At 34.3% G+C, this 23,575-nt stretch overlaps 1 pseudogene; it reads left to right on the plus strand.

Moving 5' to 3' along the window:
- The window catches only part of LOC149538339 (switch 2-like), a 193,792-nt pseudogene that overhangs the window by 54,493 nt on the left and 115,724 nt on the right, over positions 1–23,575 (plus strand).

A 23,575-nucleotide genomic window follows, 5' to 3' on the forward strand; every position in this document is an offset into this window, starting at 1 on the left:
GCCTGTTGCCAAGATGTGAGAATTTTTTGTAAAGAGAACTAAGCCCATGTTAGCATTTCCAACTCCTCTGTTGGTTCAATTTTAGTTTTAGATAAACTCATGTTTTCTATTGCTGATATATTTTACATTTTATGAGTGCATCTATTATAGAGACTCAATGGAGTTAGAGCATTGATGTATTTGGAAAATATCAATCTGTTGACCATGAAACAGTGACATTTCATTTTTATTTTGCTTGATGTTTGATTATTTAACACTATAGAGAATTCTTTATGTGCATTTATTTTCTATAATATCTTGTATTGTAGTCTCAACTTGTCAAAGCTCTACTTTTTACAACAACTATTCATGTCCATGTCAATTTACCAAACCCAGAGAGAAGAGAATTGCATACAGTTTGCATTGTCTTGTGCCTAGGGTATTAATATTGGATAATTATTTTCTTCATCCACCAAATATTATTGCATAAGAAAATCTTATGATATCTTTGTGTAAATTTGATAGGGGACTCAAGAAGTCTATACAAATAATTGCATTCCTCACTACTGTGCTGCGGAAGGAACCAAAATTTGATGATTTTATTGGTGGTGGCTCTGATGGGAAGAAGAACCAGAAGCTTATTGAAAATAAAAAATTAATATTGATTATTTGTCCCACATTTGCCATTTTTAATTGGGAAAATGAGTTTCATTAATGGGGAGCATTCAATATTGCTATATATCATGGTCCAAATAGAGACCTTATTCTAGAAAAATTAGAAATCACTGGCATTGAGTTAGTCCTAACAAGTTTTGATACATTCCATATTCATTGTGACAGCCTATGTGAAGTGCAGTGAGAAGTTGTAATTATTGATGAGGCTCATCATTTGAAGAATGAAAAATCTCAGCTCTACAAGGCCTGTAAAAGAGTACAAACTAAGAAATGCTATGGGCTTATGGGGACAATTATGAGAAACAAGATTACGGACTTATTCAATGTTTTTGATTGGACTACTCCTAGATGCTTGGACTCTCATGAACACTTACGAGAATTCTATGATGAGCCTCTCAAACAAGGACAATGCATAAGTGCACATGAACAATTTATACAAATAGTGTTAGAAATTTGAACGTTAACTGCTTGTAAGTTGTCCTCGAGCCCCACACCCATCTACCCTATCTGTGTGTTCCATGGATGGAAGGCATTTATTTTTGTTAGGTGAGTTTTGAAATTAGTAAAGAGGGGGAAAGATATGACAAAAAGGAATGTTAGACATTCATTCAGTAGAGTCCAAGCATATTCAGTAGATCAATTTTAGCAGAGTAGAGCAGAGAAGGAAGAAGGAAAAAAGTTCGTGCCTATAGTTGCATGTGTTTCCCCTATGCACTTTGTAAGTTTCTCATTGTTGGATTTGACCTGTTGAAGTAGCAATTGCTCTAGGCACCATTGTATGCAACCATTAGAGCTATAAGTTTAAAATATTTTTAAGTTTGAAGTATTATCAATTTAGGGTTACTTTAGGGTTTTCTGGTTGATGCCAAATGCTCCCAATTTTTTGTAATAGTTTAATCAAGTTGAATAGTAAAGCAAACAGACATACTTGAATCCATTTTTTTTCCTCTTCTATTCATTGCATTTGACAAGTTTTGTTTGGAAGCTTAAAGTTTTGGCTCTCTGGTTTTAATGGCAAAAGCATTCATGTTGAAATTTCCTAAGTTATAATATTTCCAATTTGAATAGGACACTTGACATCCTCTTCTATTGTTAATATTTTCTAAGTTATAAACTTTAGTTTGAGCTGAGCTCACTCGACATCTATTGGTGCTGAGCATCTCTATTGTTCCTGAGCATTTTCTTTGTGTGCCGAGCTGACTCGACACCTACTGCATTTTTATTTTGTGTGCTAAGCTCACTTGAAACCTATTGCCTGTCACTCAGCACCTTCAAGTGCTGAGCAAAACTGGCACTCGAAAATAGTTTATGCTGAGAAAAATTTTAGGTTTAGGGTTGTGAGTATTGAAGTTGATTTATATTTGCTAACATGGTATTAGAGCTTTGAGGCCCCACATCCATAGTGAGTTAGGGAATTTTTTTTCTTGGGATATTTGACATGGTAGTAGATATAGGAAAAATATGGCAGCAAACACCACCCTTCAATGGACAAAATTATGATACATGGGCAAACAAAATGAAAACCATAATGGTTGCAAATGATTCATGGGAGTTTGTGATTAACGAGTTCAATGATGTGATAGACCCAACTTAGTATGTTGTGCTCACCAATAATCAAAAGACTCAGTTGAAGGAGTCAAGAAGAAAGGATGCTAAGGCATTAAGTTTGATTGAAGCAGCAATGATAGAGATAGTTTTCCCAAAGATTGCAGCAGCAAATTATGCAGAGGAAGCTTGGGATATCCTTGAAATGAACTTCAAGGGGAGTGATAACGTCCACACAATAAAGCTACAGAATATAAGGAGGGAGTCTGAGAACTTTCAGATGAAGGGAAATGAATCAATTGCTGATTTCAGTTGAAAGACCTCCAATGTGATTAACCAACTAAAATCAAATGGAGAAGACTATCAAGAGAAGAGGATAGTGGAAAAGATATTGAGGAGTTTACTTCATAAATATGACAATTTTCTCATGACTATAGAAGTGGCAAAAGACCTCACTGTTTTGACAATGGATAAGTTGATGGGTATTCTTCAAACTTATGAGCATAGGATCAATAGATCTACATTTTCTTCTTCCCAAGAGTATGTATTCAAGGCTCAGTCAAATCCAAGAGGAAGGGGGAGAGGAAGAAATGGCTCAAGCAGAAACTCCAGAGGTAGAGACTGAGGTAATGGAGGACAAAGAAATGCTACAGCAGAAAGCTCAAGAAGGGTAGATGGAGCAAGTAGCTCATAAAATACTTCAAGAGGAGGTAAGAAAAAATACAACTCAAATAAGATTAATTTAGAATGCTACTACTATCATAAATATGGGCATTATGCAAATGAATGCTGGAAGAAGAAAAATGATCAGTCAGAAAAAGAAAATGTGGCTGATGTGAACATGGGAAGTGGAAACAATGTCACTGCTTTCATCATGTGTAATGTTGGTGAAGAAGGAAGCCCTGAGATTTGGTACCTCGATAGTGGATGTAGAAACCACATGAGTGGTAATGAAACCTTATTTTCATTCATTGACAAGAGTTTCAAATCTGAGATTAAGATGGGTAACAATGAAACCCTACAAGTTGTGGGAAAAGGATCTATTATGGTCCACACCAAGAAAGGTGAGAAGAATGAAATACAAAATGTGTATTTTTCCCCTGGTATGAAGCACAATTTCATGAGCATTGGTTAGCTCATTCAAAATAGATACAAAGTGCTGATGGAGAATGACACATGTGTCATTCATGAAAAGGATGGGGGCAAGAACTTACTTGCAGCAGTTCAAATGACAAAGAACAAAATGTTTCCCATGAGGATAGAGACATGTTTCTCATCTCAAGTTGGTATTGCACCTCAAACACAATTAGCTCTAAGGAGTGTGATTGAAGACCCCCCACGGCTATGCCACCTCAGGTATGGTCATCTAGGCTATGCTAGTTTAAATTTGTTGTCAAATAAAAGAATGGTAGATAGTTTGCCACTTATAGGAAATTCATGTGACAAGTGTGAGGCTTGTATTTTGGGTAAGCAACATAGGCTTCACCTTAATTCTGGAAATTCTAGGAGGGCTAGATATCCATTAGAGTTAGTGCATACTGACCTAGTCCGTCCTATGCAAGTTACTTCCATTTGGAGGACTACTTATTTCATGACATTTATTGATGATTTCAGTCGTAGGACATGGGTGTATTTCTTAAAGAATAAATATGAAGCATTTGAAAAATTTATAGAATTTAAAGCCCAGGCTGAAAGAAAATGTGGACACTATATCAAACTCCTAAGATCAGATAGAGGAGGGGAGGTTTTCACACCATCACCCCAAAATTTTTGGGGACCCCCTTTTTTCTAATCGCCTTGGCAAATTTTTGGATTGTCCAAAAATTTTGAATTTTGAAAATTTTGAGCCTTGGACACCTTCAGGGCTAGTGGGGAGAAGGTTAGATTTATTTTCACCTGGTTTCAACTTGATTTTCCTAAGCCACCAATTTCATCCTTGAGCAACATTTGGTAGGATAAAATTGTAAATTTTGTACTTAGACATTTTTTCTTTTGAAAATTTGGATATAATTGTGTAAATTTGGATAATTTTCAAAAATGAAAATTTTGTTAAGTTTGGTCTTTTGGAAAATCTTGATTATTTTTGGTGAAAAAAATTAATTTTTGTCATGGTGAAATAAAATTGCAAAAATCGATTTTTGGGTTTAGAAGAAATTTTATTTTATTTTTATCAAAATAAATAAATAATTAAATAAATTTATTGGCATAACAAAATTGATTTGGAGAGAAATTGCAAAAAATTGATTTTAATAAATTAAAATTGTCTTGAAAACTTTTTGCCTTCAATGAAATTGGTAATTTAATATTTAAAAATGGCATTTGGTTAGCCAAAATCCTGTTTTAATGACATATTAATTACTAAATCCTCATTAAATGGAAATATTTAACATCTCCAAGGCACCATTTAATTTCTTTTTGCAATTTAGAACTAATTGGCAATTTTAAAAGTTAATTTTCATCATGGAAAAATTAATATTGGTTAAGTATTTAATCGTGGGCCATAATTTTGCATTAATTAATTATTTTTCTTTCTCCTAGGGTCCAAGAAGAAAGTTGGGTATAAGAGGAGGCCTCTCTCCCATTTCTTCTTCACTTCTCACTTCTCCTTCTCAAGGCATTGGTGATTTTGCAAGAGAAGATCTGCACTTTTCTTGCTTGGCAAATTTTGTGGAGGGCGAAATTTGTGGGAGCCAAAATTTGTGGAGGCCAAATTTTGTGGGAGCCAAAATTTGTGGGAGCCGAATTTTGTGGGAGACAAAATTATGATTTTTGCAAGTGGCTGCAATTTTTGCCCTAGGTTGGGAAATTTTATTTAGAAGTGAATTGCATGATAAATTTCTAATTTGCAAAGGGATTTAAAATTCTTGAAAGTCATATCCTAGGTTCCAAAAAGTCAATGTAAGTTTATTGGTTAAGATGAATTTTCATCATCTAGAGTTGTAAGGAGTGCTTAAGCTGACATCCATCTTTTGTTCTAGTCTAAGGATTGCTCCACTTGGTTCTTCTTGCCTTTTGGTCCACCACTCTACCATCCCATAATAGGGCATTGAGCATGGAGGATGATAGTGCAAGTAAGAATCCCAAGCAGGCGAACACTAAGAAAGACAAAGATGATATGATGCCCAAAACTTCCTTCTTCTCAAAAATGAAGAGAATAACTGACACAAATATATATACAGTGGACATGATATGGATGAGGGAAAAACTGAAGGATGGACAATCCCCCTTTTCAAAGAGGAGAATAACAATGAGATAGATTTTGGATCGAGGTTGGATGAGTTGGGAAAGGTTGCTATCAAGAAAAAGCATTTGGGCACCCTTTCCTCTCTCAATACTTTTATTGGATTTGTGAAAGAATATGAGAAGGATCATGAAAAGATTTTACAAGTAGCAAGCAGTGTGGTGAAGTCAGTGGAACTTAGGATGAAGCACACACCTTGTCCTCCTATGGAAGAAGTTAATGAAAGGCTAGCTAAGTTCATTGCCTTAGCTAAGAAAATGAAAGAAAAAAGGAGATTTATATTAGAAGATCATTTGATGTAAGCCCAAGTGGCAATTTCCCTTTCTTCTAGAATAGGACAAGTGTCTATTTCTAATTGGCCACCATTTTGGTGCATTCTCATTGGTTGCAACTTTTTGAACTTTTTTCATTGGTCCATTGATGAGGTGGCAGCTTCTCATTAGCCGATGGGGTTGCAACCCTAACTAGGGTTTTGAGGATCCAATCTAAATCATTGGTCTTGTTTTGATCTCCACCGTTCGTTGTATTTTTGGCCCCTATAAAAGGAAATTTTCTCTCATTTGTAAAGTGCTAGAGATATTGTTGTGAAGATAATACCAAAATTGCTCTCTTTTTCATTGTTGTGATTGGCATGTTGATTAAGATCATCTGGTGTTATTGCATGTTTTCTACTTTTACTTAGTTAGATTTCTTTTTAAGTTGTTTAAGTTGTTTAAGTGAAAGTAAAGTAGATGGATAGTTGTATGGTAGCATTGGTAAATGTTTGATAGGGATCAATACTAGGCCACTAGAATCCTAGTGGCTGGCTGGGAAGCTTTGTGTGGTAGACTAGTTTATTATTCTTTTGAATCATTGCACCTATGGAAGTGAGACCACTAGTCAGCTCTCATTAGGTTTGATCCCTGTCCATTTGCTAACCTTCCATTCATAGGAGTAGGAGTAGAATAGTGAGTAGCTAGGCAATTGAAGCTTAGAGAGGGAAGTTAGAAGGAGTAGGTCAAGCATTAGAACACATCCATTCACCTTCCACGAGCATCGCTTTCCCGTCAACATCACCATTGGCAGACACATCCTCCATCATCACGACCATCAACATTATCTGCCTCCGTGCATTTCACAAACTGAGTCACATCACCTCCATTCCACCAAAGTCCAAGTCATCCTTGAATGAATAGCATAAGGCTGCCTATTGATTACTAGAAAATCACATCGATAAAACTCAGCGAGTATCCAATGGTGTAAGAAACATTGGAGTTATACTCATGTCTCATGAGCATTAACTTTTCAAGAGAGGAGTTGAATGTTTCATATCCTGTATCGAATATTCATATCTTAATATGTTATGTAACTGATACAAAACTTGCATCAATAGGAGTATAACTCCAATTCTTTTGTAAATTTTTGTAGGAAACATGGTATAAAGAAAGAGCTCATAACCAGCTATACACCATAGCAGAATGGAGTGGCTGAAAGAAAGAATAGGACCATTGTTGAAATGGCAAGGAGCATGATGAAAGAGAAAGGTCTCCCAACTAAATTTCTAGGAGAGGCTATGGCAACAGTAGTTTACATTATCAATAGGTGTCCTACAAAGGCAACTTGTGATAGAATTCCAATGGAAGCATGTTCACGAAGAAGATAGATAGTTGAACATCTAAGGGTGTTTGGATGTATTGCATACACACATGTGCCTAAAGAGCAAAGGTAGAAATTGGATGGCAAAGGTGCGAAGTGCATCTTCATAGGGTACAACTCAGAATCAAAGGCATATAGATTCTATGACCCATTGAACAATAAGATGATTCTTTCAAGAGATGTGGAATTTCTTGAAAATTAGTCTTGGTATGGTCCAAATGATGAGTCACTGAGCACTTCAAGTAAAGTGTCAATTATGAGTGAAGAAGATGCTGATGAACAAGAAGAAGAAGGAGCAAATAGAAGAAAAGGCAAGCAGATTCAAACATTGCCAAGCTCCTCTAGGCATGACTGAGTGTTAGTTTCAAGTATTAGTGAAGATTGAACTAGTCAGCAAAGTAGCAGCGGTGAAGATTTTGATCCCACACTCTCCTCCCTGTTACCAAGAAAGACCAAGAGTCTTAGGGATATATACCAAGATTAAATGTATGAAGATTATGATGAGAGTGTTAATTTTGCATTATATTCTCATAGTGATCCAATATATTTTGAAGAAGCTATTAAGGAGAAGAAATGGTGTAAATCCATGGATGAGGAAGTAGATGCTATAGAAAGAAATGAGACATGGGAAATAATTGATTTTCCTCCCAAGAAACAAGTGATTGGAGTTAAATGGGTCTACAAGACCAAATGCAATACTGAAGGCAAGATTGATCGGCATAAGGCAAGGTTGGTAGTCAAGGGATAAAAACAATAGTATGGTAGAAACTATGATGAAACATATGCCCTGGTTGCAAGAATGGAAACAATGCATATTGTCATAGAAATTGTAGCTCAGTACAAATGGAAGGTATTTCAAATGGATGTGAAGTTTGCCTTCCTAAATGGTGTATTGAAAGAAGAAGTGTATGTGCAATAGCCACCTAGTTATGAAGTTGTAGGTGAAGAGAAAAAAGTATATAGGTTGAACAAAGCTCTTTATGGGCTCAAGAAAGCTCCAAGGGCATGGTATAGTAGGATTGACTCATATTTGATGAGCAATGGCTTTAGCAAAAAGAAATGGTGACCCCACTCTTTACATCAAGGCAGCAAATGGTAATGTGTTGATTGTTGTCTTGCATGTAGATGATTTAATTTTTACTGGTAATCACAAGGCTCTAATTGGTGAGTTCAAAGAGGCCATGAAAAATGAATTTGAGATGACAGACCTAGGTTTTTTGAAATATTTTCTAGGCATAGAAGTAAAAAAAATGCATGATGGCATCTTTATCTCTCAAGAAAAATATGCTAGACAGATCTTGCAGAGATTTAAAATGTAGAATAGTAAGGCAGCCCCCACACCAATAGCAGTAGGTATAAAGTTGAGCAAGGAAGACTCTAGCAAAAGAGTGGATCGAACACTATACAAGAGTATGGTTGGAAGTTTGATGTATTTGACTACAACTTGGCTAGACCTAATGCATGTAGTAAGTTTGATTTCCAGATTTATGAAAATACTAAAGGATTCCCATTGGCAAGTGGGAAAGAGGATCCTAAGGTATGTGAAAGATACCAATGGATTTGGAATTTTGTATATTGCAACAAATAAATTCAAGTTGGTCAGATATACAAATAGTGATTGGGCTGGAAGTTTAGATGATAGGAAGAGCACTTCTAGATACATGTTTCATATGGGATCGGGTGCAATTTCATGGGCATCCAAGAAGCAACCTATTGTTGCTCAGTCTACAGTAGAAGCTGAATACATAGAAAGAAGTGCAAAAACATGTCAAGCTATTTGGTTAAGAAGGATTTTGAATGATTTGAATGAAAGGAAAGAAGATGGAACCACAGTTTATTGTGACAACATCTCATCAATTGCATTGTCTAAGAATCTAGTCTTCCATGGCAGAAGCAAGCATATAGAGATTAGATATCACTTCATAAGAGAGTTGGTGGAGAATGGGGATATCAAGATGGAATTTTGTGAGTCTGAGTAGCAGCTAACAGACATTTTCACAAAGCCATTAGGAATTAGAACTTTTGTCCACCTAAGAGAGTGTCTTGGTATAGTTGATTTAGATTAGCAGTGATCTTTGTTTGTGGGTCTTAGGAAAAAGGGGGAGTGTTGGAAATTTGAACGTTAAATGCCTATAGGTTGTCTTTGAGCCCCACGCCCATCTACCCTATCTGTGCGTTCCATGGATGGCAGGCATTTATTTTTGGTAGGTGAGTTTTGAAATCAGGAAAGAGGGGCAAAGATATGACAAAATGGAATGTTAGACATTCATTCAAAAGAGTCCAAGCATATTCAGCAGATCAATTTTAGCAAAGCAGAGCAGAGAAGGAAGAAGGAAAGAAGTTTGTGCCTGTAGTTGCACATGTTTCCCCTATTCACTCTGTAATTTTTTCATTTTTGGATTCGACCTATTGAAGTAGTGATTTCTCTAGGAACCATTGTATGCAGCCATTATAGTTGTAAGTTTAAAGTATTTTGAAGTTTGAAATATTATCAGTTTAGAGTTACTTTAGGGTTTTCTGGTTGAAGCCAAATGCTCCCAGTTTTTTGTAATAGTTTAATCAAGTTGAATAGTAAAGAAAACAAGCATACTTGAATCTATTGCTCTTCCTCTTCTATTCATTGCATTTGACAAGATTTTTTTGGAAGCTTAAAGTTTTGGCTCTCTAGTTTTAATGGTGAAAGCATTCGTGTTTGAATTTCCTAAGTTATAATATTTCTAGGCTAAACAAGACAATCGACATCCTCTTCTATTGTTAATATTTTCTAAGTTATAAACTTTAGTTGGAGCCGAGCTCACTCAACATCTATTGGTGTCAAGCATCTCCATTGTTGCTGAGCATTTTTTGTGTGCCGAGCTAACTCAGCACCTACTGCATTTTTCTTTTGTGTTCCAAGCTCACTCGGCACTTGTTGCCTATCACTCGGCACCTTCAAGTGCCAAGCAAAACTGGCACTCGGAAAAAGTTTATGCTGAGAAAAAGTTTAGGTTTAGGCTTGTGAGTACTGAAGTTGATTTATATTTTCTAACAAATAGTAGAGGAGTGTAAACAACATTAGCTATGTGTTCTACTGAAATACCTATTGAGCAGGAAAACGGGAGAAACAATTGGGCATCTTATGAGGGTAAAGGAAGATAATGTTTTTTTTTGTGCTACGAGTCCCTTGCAAAGGCTTGTTTACAAGAGACTATTGGAGAGTCTAGAATTTCAAAGTCTTATCTCAAAGGACTTACCTTGCAGCTATGGAAGCCATCTGACTAAAGTTGAGTGTTTTCATAAGACAGTTCTTGATTGGATAATCTAGTCTTATCTTCATCGAAATAATCTATATGGTTGTTATTCATGTCCTTTTTGCCTTGTACTTCCTTGTTTGGTAAAACAGTAGTAGGTACAGCTGAGATTTTCCTTCTAAAATTCTATTCTTGTATTGGCATCAAAGTACTTGAAAATTTATTCTACATAGATTTGCTTTGTAGGTCAGTAACCATTTGGAAATAATCAAACCAAACCCCAAGGATGATCTAGAAAAATAGAAAAAGGAAGAAGCATTAGCAATGGTTGGTTTTGATACAGATGTTGAATTGATTGGTGGCAGTGCTCCAAATTAGAGTTTCATGGGCCTTAGTGATGCACAACATTGTGGAAAAATGCTAGCTATAGAAAAGTTAAAAACATCTTGGATTCTGCAGGGTGATAAAGTGTTTTTTTTTAGTTACTCTATCAGGTAATTGAGTTAGAGTTTGAGCTAACAAAATGGTTAATTCTTGCCATTTAATGTTAAGAGAGAAATTTCTGCTTGAGTGAATTTGAAATAATATATTTGTTCTGATTGATCATTTTAAAAGTAATGGTATCATTTATAATTTGATAACAATTTTATTAGACAATACAATTTATTTATTTTTTACATTTGTATATCTATACATGATGTATAGGCACACTTCAAGATAGATACTTTTGTCCTCTTACAATAAAGTATTTAAAAATCACATTCACATAATCATTTGTATCCAACTACTTAGGATACATTATTTAAGCTGTTAATTTTCAGTTCTATTACCAACCTTGGCTGGCATTTGAACCTTGTTTTGAGGTGTTTCTAAAAATAAGGTTTTCTATGATCCATGTGTGGTTTTTCATGGAGACATTTTCATATATGCAGTCCCAACAATACTCTCTTTAATATATGGGTTGGGTGCAGGGTGGTTGATGATAGAGTCAAAGGTGTACACTAAGAAATGGTGAGTATTTTTGCCATTTTTCCTATACCACATTGATTACATATCATCTTCAAATAGGTTATTTGTTCTATGGCTCTTCTAATGTGTCAATGCTTTTACTATTCCCTTTTGTCACAAATTTTGATGGCTCAATTGAGGGTCAAATGGACAATCATCAAGTGCTCAACTGATTTAGGTTGCACATACACAATTATAATAGGGAAATAAAATTTCACATTAAAAAAGTTAATATTGAATTTTCTTATAAATTTTTCATTTTGGTGAAATATAGACACTTGTAACTGGTTAAGAGAAAATGCACCCAACTCCAAAATTTAGTAATAACTCAACACTTTGTCATATCAAAAAAATTGGAAGAAATACATATACTCTAGTTGTTTAGACACTCTTGATACCTAAGTTAACTTTTAGACATTTCCTTATCAGACACTTGCAAGTAGCAGTCATTTCCTTGCAATCTTGTCAAACTTCGCCAATTTCATTCTTTTAAAACTGATTCAAACATTTTCTCAAAGATCCAAGGGCCCCTAACTTGTACTGATGATTTCTCTTCTATATTGGTGTCTGATATAGGAGAGAAGAATGTCTTGAGGTGATGAAGATATTCACCTTCTAGATGTTCCAATGTGTTGGTGCCTACTTATCTAGCGATTCTAGTCAATTCATGAATCAAGACCAATATGATCCAAATGGATACAATATGTCTTTATATTTGTTATGTAATTTTTATTTGGCACACGTAAAAGTTTGATGATGGCACATGCCTCTTAAACTTGATTTTTAAACTTTGGGTCTTCCTATAGAATTGGAGATGGTGGAAGAAGGCCTGGTGCCCTTGTAGCCCTGGGCTCTAATCCAGTAGTCATGGAAGAAGCTATGATTGCAGCCCCCTCTACATCAGTTATTCTTGGCCAAAAAATAGGGCTAGGTATTGGCTGAAGAAACTATTCTGTAAAAGAAAATACCTTACCAAATGAGCTTAGTAAAATTATACTTTTCTTATAAATATAATAATATCTCGGTAATGCACTATTTGGTTTTTCTATCCTTGCCACTAACTGTGAAATCACTTAATATGTAAACTTATAGAGTTTAAATTAGTGTTTTTAATTTTCTCCTTGGAGGCCTTGGGTCCGGTTATGATTTGAATAAGGTACTAGTTCTGAATTAATTTGCTGAAAGATATATCCAGGTTTCTCTTTTCTACCTACATGTTTTTCCTAGATAGTTACTGGTGAATTGTGGACAAATTTAGGCAAACTAGCACTAGTTTTAAAATTTGAGGCAAGCTAGTGAGTGTTTAATTTATTTTTGGGCTTTGGCCTTGACTCACTAGGTTGCTAGTTTGTGTGCATCTAAGGTGAAATTGAATCAATACTCCTTCCACATACATGTAGAATTTTTTTGTGGGTACTTAGTAGATTTTTAGTTAATGGATTTTTCATTGCTATTGTTAAGAGTAAGATGATGATTTTTGTTATTCTATTTAAGCATACCATGCATAGCCTTACCAAATTATTTCAAAATAGGTGTTATGAAGCCCTTCCGGGAAAATAGGTATTTACTATGAACCAATATTTACCATTGTGGGCATGGGTGTTAGGGTTAAGTACGGGGATTTTAGAAAAACAATTGCGAGTTGGATTTGTCCATACCAAAAACATATAAAAATAGACAAAATCACCATAAGACTTAACTACTTCTTCAATGCTAATTAGTCAGACTCGAATGTCTTCAAAAACATTCATTTTCAATATTAAAATAATAGTGTTACCATCATATGGGTCTTCAAAAGAGCCTCATCATCATTGAAATTAGATGTTGGTAGATTAAAAGAATCACAAGAAATTTCACTAAACGAATGCTTGCTATCAAAATTAACCTCCTTTCAGAAGGCACTAAAAATAAAATAGTAATATCATGCAAGATTGGGCTGAATTGGCTCCCCTCTCAAAAAGGCATGTCAAAAATGCCAAAAATTCTATTGTGACATTTTGAGGAATTGCCTAGCATAGTTGATTGGTAAAAAAGGAGAGGTGTTCAAGAGGGAGCTAAGTTGGCTTCACCTTCAGAAAAGGCAGGTCAAAAATGTTGAATGTTCTACTGCTATTGTTCACGAGATCGCTTGGCATAGGTTTCTGTACAAACCTTAAGCCTTGATGATTCTTCTCTCCCTGCTCTTCAATTTTATCTTAGGAAGAAGGAATTATCTTATATTTTTAACAATTATTTCAATTCTCTAGATTTATATTTTCTGGTGTATCATCTGTTATGCCAGGTATATTAGAAATTATTTAACACATGTTTCTGTATACAATAAGTAGGTCTACCTATATGTCTTAGGTGATCCTCTATCTTCTAGTAGTATTTCTTGAAGACTTGTTCAGGAATGCTCAATTTCTTTTACCATGATTTTCCTCAATCTAATCCTCTCTTGTATTTGCACCTAATATTTGAACTCTACATTTTTTGAAACAAAAGAAAGCGGCTGAAATTTCCTTTTTGCATGATAAAGGACTTTCTCTTTGAATGCTATGAATATTTGAATCTCTTTTAAATGAAATTCATAAAGTGCTTTTGAAAATAATATAACTTGTAGTCTCTTAAAGACAAAACCTTCAAATTGAATATCATTCATTGGTATCTTAATATTCTAGCTTAATCTGAAATACAGGTATGGTAAAATGATTGAATACTTAACAAAATGCCTGGAAAGCACAATTCTCAAAATTTATTAATTAAGTTGTATCTTAAGAGAAACATTTTATTTTTTCTATTTTCTTCCCATCAGCATACATTTTCATGATCTTGTTCTTTGCCTTTATGTTCACAAACATCTTTGGATGAATTATCAACATTTAAAGTTTTTAATCTGTTGAATTCATTCTAAAGAGTATGGACTATTAAAAGTACTTTCTTTTGGGTGTTATCACTGACATGATTTTCACCATGCAGGATGTTAGATATCCTAGAGAAGTTTAACAACTTTAAGAAGCTTGGAAAGGATAGATATAGAAACAACATTGCATTGCACATACACATGTTCCAACTCCCTATGTTTTTATATGGTTTTCTTCTTTCAATTTTTTCAAAGAGTTGCAGCTATATTTTTATACATACCAGTGGAAAAGATTTGATAATACAGTCATTAATTGTGATATCGATAATGGCACTATGCATATGGTGATTGTATGTATTTGTAATTGCTAATACTAAATTGTGATATAGGATGTATCTGGTAGAAAGTCTGTGGGAACATAATACATGGATAGTTGTAATTGTTTGGCTGAACACTTTTAATCCAGGGTCTCCTTTAGGGACTTGGCCCTTTTCCTATTTTTTCAAATCTCCATAACTTCATTACAACAATTAAAAAATGATAGTATGTTCCTTCCTTATATTGTCATTTTTAGAAACTTAATATGTTAGCCTACATGTCTTACATTAATTTTGTAAAGCAAACCTTGTATAGTGATAAAGATACTATTTGTCTTTGGCTCCATTGAAAATTCTCTTTTGTAATCAACACTTTACTTGTTTTATAGTTGATAAGAAGCTCAAGGAACAAGCACTTTCTCTTGCGTTGAAATGCTTATCATTTGATTTTGTTTGAACATCTTTGCATGAAAGTTCTGAAGATCTTGGCATTGTACAGGTACCAATTCTAAATCTAGAAAAGAAATACTATTGTGTTTGGGGAACTCTTTTCTGTAGAATTTGATATTTATTTTAGGGAAATTGTTTGTGAGTTGGAATCTCCAGTAAATGGTTTCTCTAAATTAGTAAATTGTTTTGCTTTTATTGAACCAGATTCCTTTCTCTTGGAGGCCAATTTTGGAGGATTCATCAACTCTGCAGCTATTTTTATTATTATTATTATGCCATTTCAAAGCCTTGTTTGTCAAAGGAGGTATGTGCTCTTAGTATATAAGTTGTTTTATTGTTGAAGTAAATTTTTGATTTGTTCTTAATTCACAATTTGATATATTTTCCAAATTTTGTGTTCACTTATTTCTTCAGCTTAAGCATCTACTTGTTTACTTTTCGTAGAGTAGACCTACACCTTGGGTGGTTGGCTACCATAACTTTTGTGTAAAGATATAGTGGATATGTGCTTCCTTCTTAAAGCAACAGCCATATTAAACTTGAAAAATAGTTGGTAAAATCAAATTGATCTCAGGATTGACATTCTATCTATTTATGATATGTTAAGAAATATGTGTTGCTAATGCAAAACACTATTGGAGTATATGCTTAATTTTCTATATGTGGTGCATAAGATATTCTCTAGCAAACTTCTTTGCATGTTTGGAAACTTTGAAGTGCAAGCTAAGAATCTAGTACAGGAAATTCACAATGGATGCAACCCCAAGAAAACATAGATACATTATTTTTTGTACACTACAAATAAAGATGCATCAAGATCCATCCTTCCCTTTGTTCAATATACACACCAGTCTTTCTTTTGCAAAATCTGCAAAATATCTTTGGCTAGGAATATCCTTATTCGATGCTTTTAATTGAGGTATAATTCTCTTAGCTTTGTTTTTTCTTTCAAATATAACATGACTTGATTAATTTCTTAATATTTTACTTTATGAAGACCATTTTCATTGTTCAACAAAGTTGTTGAATGAGGGACTAGGTTTCACGGATGGGGGTACTAGGACCATAAGTTTGGGAATCATGGTGCAAATATGATATTGCACTTGAAAAGTCAGTTAAAATAATTGTAAGAAGTAACGATCCAATTCTATTGCCAATACAAGAATGGTTTCATCAATATTTTTGGTTAGTGATACCGATACCTCATATTTACAAAGATTTAATCATTATCCAAAGAGCTCATCTCTATCAACTAATGACTTAGTGACAAGACAATAGCTCTAAACCTTTCACAAAAGCATTTGATAGGACTATGGAAAGATACACAGCCTTAGAAATGAAAACATTGACCATATTTAATATCTATTTCTCATACCATAGCTTCTATTTTTCTAGTTCATGTGCTATTGAATTAGCTCTGAGGGTGAAGCTTGTCTAAGTAAGTCAACCATATGCATGTATTCATTTTCATCTTCAGTTTTGCCTTGAGATGTTTTATGTGTTGTTGGCATGACAAAAACCTTCACTCCAAATGAAAGAGTTGAGCAAGAGCTATTAGAAACTAAAACAAGAAATGGGTATTGTTTTTTGCAGCAAATACATGAATTTCAAAATCGCTTGAAACTAGGGATGGATGTTGAGCTGTCTTTAAGAAAAACCCACAAAGAAGAAAGTGCAAGGCTAGAAGAAGCCATCGAAACCCTATTTCCTCCTAGGGTTGTACATGTAATAGTTAAAGAGGATGCAATGCTACCCCTAATTGGACATTGAAGAATTTCCCAATACATAGCCCTTAAATAAACAATGATGAAATGGACAATGAAGAAGTGCCCTTACAACCACAAACCTTACAACCACAATGTCGACTTCATCAAGAGTAGAAACCTTATATTAATTGGTGGCTTTGACCCTAAAATTTTTAGTTGCATCTACATCACTCACATAGTTGATGGTGCCCTATGCATAAATGTCCATTTGTTCCATGTTGTATTAAGCAATTGTTTCTTATCCAAGCCATTTAATTTGCAACCTTTTAAATCTCTGCAAAGGTAAAGTTGGAGTAGGAGAATTTTTCTTCTCAAAGGTGTCATCTGATTGTAAAGCATCCATTCCATTATCTGTTGAACTATATATGTCTTGTTTGTTGAACAGATAATAGAATAGACACTTTACAATCAGAGGACACCTTTGAAAAGAAAAATGTTTCTGCTCCAACTTTATATATGTAGAGATTTAGAAGGTTGAAAATTAAATATCTTGGATAAGAAGCAATTGCTTGATATAGCATAAAAAAAAAAAAATTCGACCAAACATTGTTGGAAATTTCAACCAATGCTTGTTAGTTTTCTATCAAGCATAGGTCAAAATTTCCACCAACTAAATTTTTTTTCGACCAATCATGGGTGGATTTCCACCAATGCTAAAAAAATTTGACCAAACATTGGTGGAAATTTTCACCAATGCTTGGTAGTTTTCTACCAAGCATTGGTCACAATTTCCACCAATCAAAAAAAATTTGACGAATAGATTGGTCAAAATTTTGACCAACATTGACAAATCAAGACCACCAAAAATTAAAAAATTTTAACGAATGTATTGGTCAAAATTTTGACAAGAAAAACTTCGATGAACATCTTGGTCAAAATTTTGACCAAACTGGGTGGAAATTTCGACCAAAATTGGTCAAAAATTGAGCTCAAATTTACTAGTGTTAGTCACCAAGAGGGCTAAGGTATCCCCTTTCTGAGATGCATCTTGTTCTTGGCCATCCATTGGGTTGGTTTCACCATCCAAATTGATGACTTGGATAGGGGAAGATGGCTTGGCCATCGATTTTTCATGTTCTTTCCATTTATCCTTGTCTCCCTCCTTTTGCCTAACATTCCCAGTGTTTGGAAGAGAGCCACCTCCGTAGGTAGGAGTGATTGGAACATTCTTCTTTGGGGGTTGGTCTCCACCTTGAAGAATCATCCTACATATGTTGAAGTAGTATTTGTGGTGGTCGAACTACTGTAGTTGACTTGGTGGCTCCAGAAGATAGTCCACCCATAAAATTAGTGCTTCCCATCTTCTTCTTCCTCGTATGGGTCCACTCAACCCACTTATTTGTTATTTCTATTATTCCCTACATAAGAACCTCTATAGTATCTATGATAGGACCTCCAAATGAGTTAGACAAAATTGGGGTGCCTTTGATCTTCATGTAGGATGTGGGATGCATGTAGGCTCCATCATCTGCAAGGTCAAATACATCAATAGAATCATTATACAATTTAATCTCATTAATTTTTAGGGATGACCAAAATTTCTCTTAGGTTTGATATTAGTTGAGACACCCATCCCAGTAGTCTTCTATATTCAGAACATACTTTTATGCATATCCCAACTTGAAGTGATCCCTTAGAAAGTTGATTGGATCATATTGAGGCATGAGTATCTCATAATCTACCAATTTAATTTTTTTGTGTAAGATGTTCACCAAATTTTGAGCATTAGATCTAGAAGCACATGAATATGGTCCAACCACTATAGGGAAAGGAATCTCATCTATCTTCTTTACATTAAAACACAAGGTGTTCACTTCAAGAATCTATCGACATAGCTTCACTAGAAGCACCTTGTCTTATGGATACCTTGGAAGCCTCTTAGGAAAGTTGTTGTAAGCTCCTATTTGAAAATAAGAGAAACTCAAAACTTGGATGAATGAGTATCCAAATTGGCTGATGGTTGAAATTGCCTTTGGTGAAAATCTTCTTTCAGGGCATCCTCGCAATTCCTGACATAGCCTCGTTGTGAAGGCATCATTTATAGCCATATACTCCTCCAAAATTCTTTGTAACTATAGGTGTGGGTAGAACTCATATAATTTAGTATGCTCATTATAGTTTTGGATGTAGGCCAAGCCACAAGTGGTGAGTAGCCAAGCCATAAATTTGATAGGATGATGTATGTAAAATTGCTTAAATTTTCTAGTTGAATTCTACCATGAGGTGAGGTCATTGCAGATAATCTGTGCCAAGTAAATATGCATATCCTCAGCATATATAGCTTGAAATAGGAAGAAATGGTGCTTGATGAACTCCAAGATCTCATGTTATCCACTATGTCTCTTTTTAAAATTATGCCAAACAAGGTCTTCAGCATTTCACTCTTCTTTGAGTGAGTAGTCTTGAACCATGTTCTTTGCATGTATACCCATCTTCTTCTCATTGAAATTATACATAGAAGAGCTAAAATCAACATCACAATACTACTCCTTCATGGGAATGTCAAACATAGACTACATCTATGCCTTGTTGATGAAGATGAGGATAGATTAGTTAAGGAACAAAATATGTTTTTTTTCTGTGTTGTATCTCTCAATACATTCCATTACAAGATCAACTACATGTACTACCATTGGAAGACTAGCTATCTCAACTAGTTTTCTCTCTTTAAGCTTTTGAGTCATTAGGTGAATAGGTTTAGAATTGAGTCTTTTATGAAGATCACCCAAATCATAGAATTTGAAAGATGTGTTTGTTGGTTTTTTTGATTCATTCTCTGGGCCTATCAACTTATCATTAATAGTAGCTCTGATTACCATTTGCTATGATTGCACAGGATATAGTTCTTGATAAATAGTCATTTTAATACACTTGAATAAATGAATTGTAGGAAATTTTGATGAAATTGGTATAGGAATTGCCCAACGTTGGCACCACAGAAAAGAAATTATGTCTGGCCAAAAATTATAATGACAAGATTTACATTTAATTCCATGATAAATGACTATTTTAACTTTCCATTCTCTCGCACATAAAAACTTAAAAATTTGGAAGCTCTATTACTTTACTTTGAGTAAAGTCATATTACCAAATATCACTTAACAAAAAAAGTCTTTAAGTTCTATGGGGGTGAAGGAGAAACTTATCTTTTCCACAAGCCAACCTTCCTTCTATTCAGAATCTCAGCAAGAGGAGTAATCCTTTGTTAGTTTTCGCACTTCATTCTTTCACTTTCTACCTTAAGCATTTAAAACTGCATTTCATTTATCTCAGAGTCACATTCTCACTACTAATTTTTCTAAAAGTTTCTTTCAAGAATCTCTGAAGAATATTCATACTTTAAAGTCACTTTTGTTTCTATTCCCATAGCCTTTAGATAAGTAACCTTTTTCATTACCTTGGGATAGAAACCCCTTTCTTAGCAACATTTCCTTGACTAGAGTACAACTAACAACACTCTACCCTTAACCTCAATTTGATGGCCTTAAAGCTAGGTGTCAAGCATGCCTCACTGATGAAAAGCTCACAAAAATTATTTCAACATTTTTCCTTCGCTTCTTGTATGTAAATCGTTGGGTATCTCACAAATCATTATGGCCTCGAATGCTAAACAAAACACATTCGCTTCCATTAGTGCACAGTGGAAAACTCATAGATCTAGTCTTTTCCTTCTGAATGTAGAATCTACCTCTACAACATGAATGAGATTCTTCTTAGAATTGGTTCTCTTCCTCATGGATCTTTCCATCATGACATATGAGTATGCACAACTTGTTAATCATTTCCATGGCTTCATTCTTCGAATACACAGTTAATTTTGTTCACTGAAGGGAAGACTAGCTCGATTGCTCAAAATCAATATGAAAATGAATAATGGGGCAAGATAGGAAATGGTAAAATGTGGATAACTTACTTCTCATTGAGAGGATGAAAGAAACACATCTCAACTATGCCTAGATCACCTAGACTTTATGCACATCAAAAAAATAGAAACACAACATAGAAGAAAAAGACATAGGTAATGCAAAGGAGATCTAGAAACAACAAAAGTGAGAGACATGAGGAAGATGAGAAGTAAGTAACCTAAAGGATACTTAGACATCACCCTGAACACATACTCAATTATATACCAATAATTTCAAGCTTTTAGGGGTAGGACTAAAACTTGGCAACAACTCTCCAATGCCATTCAACTGACAATGAACAAATCTATTCCTACTACACTACACTCATCTAAAATATTAATCCTTTCTTACCATTCAAAGCTAAATTTAATCTTGAGGAAAAAATAAAATCCTTAATCTAGCAAGGAAACTTCCAATAAAAGAAGCTCATCCTCATTAAATGGGATAACATCTACAAAGCTATTTGGAATGGGGGTGTAGGTATTAGAAAGCTCACATTGAAACATAAATCCTTTGGAGCCAAACTACTATGGAGAATCCCCAAGGAGTAAAATAAGAAGTGGGCCAAATTTAGTTTCCACAAATATCCATCTCCAAGTGATCCCTTGAGTATATTGAGAATAAAATCCTCCCCTAGAGGCTCTCAAGTTTGGAACTTGATGATAGATAAAAGACCCTTGATTGTGAATAATTTGTTAATACACTTTATTTTAATCCCATATGCACATTGAATAAGAAAAATATGTTGAATGGGCAGAGAAGTGTAATGACCCCTACCAATAGGCCACTAGAAACCTCTAATGCTGAATTGAGAAATTTTTTCAAACACTTCACATACAAGGGTAATATGACTGATATAGTATTTCAGTTTGCTTAAATGACTCTTTCTTAAATGAGATTTTTTTGCAAAATGACTCAGAATTGAGTAAACAATGACCTAACATGAATGTGCAACTTATTTTGAAAATATTCAATGCAAATATGTAACTAAGAGTACTTGCAATATGCTGCTATAGCAAATAGTAATTATGAAAAACACTTTGGATGCAACCTATGGTGGTGTTAATGTACTTATAGCCAAGTGGCGTTAATACAAACACTTGGTATGCAAAATTATAACATTATTTATGCCAAAAAGTGAATCTACAACCAATTGACATTTTGTCAAACAATTGGCATGCAAACCAATAAGTTGATCATGAATGATAAATACATATTCGATTACAACTATATTAGACCAACAACTTATGTCTCCTTTATTGCACATATCAACTACAATGCTAGTACGAAATGGCCAAGACTCTTAGCTTACATCTGCAAGAATAATGCTTAAATTTGATACAAACTTTCACCTATAGCCTTACCTTCTAATATGCATCTAAATGATAAGAAAAAATCCATGAAATATCCTAAGGAACCTGATTCTAGATGGCTATAATAATTTTTACTAATGCTACCTTTTTGCTTTACTTTTTCTAATCTGCTTTTTCCCTTTGCTTTTTCAGATCTACTTTTTTCAGATCTACTTTTTTGGATCTACTTTTTAGGATCTACTTTTTTGGACTACTTTTTTAGACTTCTTTTCTAGATCTTTTTTTTTTTTTTTTTTTTTTTTCTCTTCCAACCAAAATCTCAAACCCTTAAGTAAGTTTGAGTATACGAATTAAGCTCACCTTTAAATGGCTGAGTGCCACTTCAAAAGGGCAACCCTTTAGAGGATCTTTCACCTCCTCAGTTATGCAATCACTTGGGAGGTATCGTTCCCAATTATTTAGCTGAATACTTGTAGGCCTTCAAGCTCCACAAATGCTCAAGTAGACACAATAGAGAAAATAAACTTGGATGATAGACAATGAGCCCTTCATGCCTATATATTCTTTTTCTCCACTTTCTCTAGAAACTTCTAGAACATTATTTTATTTTATCTATTAAGTGACTTTATAAAATATTTTATAATTCAACTCACTTTATTAAATTAATTAAATATAAAGTTATCTTTTAATATTTATTTATTCGATAACTTTATAAATAATTAACTTAATACCACTTATTTATTTAATTAAAATAATTAATTAGTCATCCTCATAAAATATTCATTATTTTGGACAACTTAATTAATTTAATTAATTAATTCAAATTACCTCCAAAATGGGGATATGACAATTCGACCTTCCTAAAATTACTTGTGCCCAAGCAATGGCTGAACTATAAACCAATCAATCCACCTGGATCCCAAATGTAGTCATGAACTCTACTATTGTCAATCAATGCAGGCTCTTGCAATATCCTCTACAATATAACCAAGAAGAATCCATGAATTAAGGGTGAATCATTGCTCAATTGAACTTCAAATCCACTACTACCATAGTCAAAAACTCACAAGACACAAACTCTCAAAATATCAAAACCCAAGTAGAGTGGACATCCCAAATTGCCAACACAATAAATACCATCAAAGCATCCCACTAACCTATGTGGGATGTGCAATCCAACTCTATCACAATGGTGAACACTCCTAAATGAAACTGCACCAAGTACAAAGAATCCAAATACTATACACCTACTGCAATTAACATAACTCAGCAAATCACCGGCCACTGTCTCATAACCATAACTCCCATGCACCACTAATGGTGAGTATAAATCACAAGATAAATAGCAAGAAATAGAACCCAAACCAAGTCGGCCTACCATGGAGTCCTCAACACATGGATAAAATACAAATTGATGAACATACCCTGTAGTATAATGCTAATTAAAAGAACTAGCCTCAGGTGATAGCTTGCCATGCATAGGTGATGCAACCCACTGAAACTAATCACCACCTAAGTCAGGAGATGACATAGCCAAAGGAGTAGAATCAATAAAAACTACTAAAGCATCACTCCCAAACTCTTGCTCTAAGTCATGTACTATCAAGCTATTAACTACAAAACCTATTGGCATATCATGCCCATCGTAACTCTCATCTCGTGGTGTCAA

This window comes from Cupressus sempervirens, chromosome 9 (assembly GCF_028749045.1).
Source record: "Cupressus sempervirens isolate cs-2001-9-10 chromosome 9, ASM2874904v1, whole genome shotgun sequence".
Taxonomy (NCBI): Eukaryota; Viridiplantae; Streptophyta; class Pinopsida; order Cupressales; family Cupressaceae; genus Cupressus; species Cupressus sempervirens.